The sequence below is a fragment of the Buceros rhinoceros genome, unplaced genomic scaffold, assembly GCF_000710305.1.
Source record: "Buceros rhinoceros silvestris isolate BGI_N320 unplaced genomic scaffold, ASM71030v1 scaffold13220, whole genome shotgun sequence".
Classification (NCBI taxonomy): Eukaryota; Metazoa; Chordata; class Aves; order Bucerotiformes; family Bucerotidae; genus Buceros; species Buceros rhinoceros.
In genome coordinates, this window is record NW_010390249.1 from 29,071 (window position 1) to 29,464 (window position 394).

The 394-nt window shown below is 50.0% G+C and overlaps 1 protein-coding gene across 1 annotated transcript in view; it reads left to right on the forward strand.

The window, feature by feature from the left end:
* LOC104494293 (coiled-coil domain-containing protein 91-like) overlaps positions 1 to 394 on the forward strand; it is a gene marked incomplete at both ends in the record, with an annotated part of 28,531 nt that overhangs the window by 27,307 nt on the left and 830 nt on the right. The gene's annotated exons all lie outside the window — the stretch shown is intronic.

Here is a 394-nt window from a genome sequence, read left to right on the forward strand (position 1 = left end):
TATCCGTTGTGGCTTTGTACTGATGTGTACAGAATGTCCCTGGCAATTCTCAAGGTTTGGAAACAAATCTATTGTCATTAGGATTCTGCTTGCTCTGATACTAGAACAGCACTAATGGAGGTTCTGAACAGCCATGCATGGGGAGAAAAGGAGACTGAGGGGCAACCTCCTTGCTCACTGCAGCTTCCTGAGGAGGGGACATGGAGGGGGAGGTGCTGATCGCTTCTCCCTGGGCTCCAGTAATAGGACATGCGGGAATGGTTTAAAGCTGCGCCAGGGGAGTTTTAAACTGAACGTTAGGAAGCGTTTCTTTACAGAGAGGGTGGTCAAACACAGGAACAGGCTTCCTAGAGAGGTGGGCAGTGCCCCAAGCCTGTCAGCATTTTTAGAGACG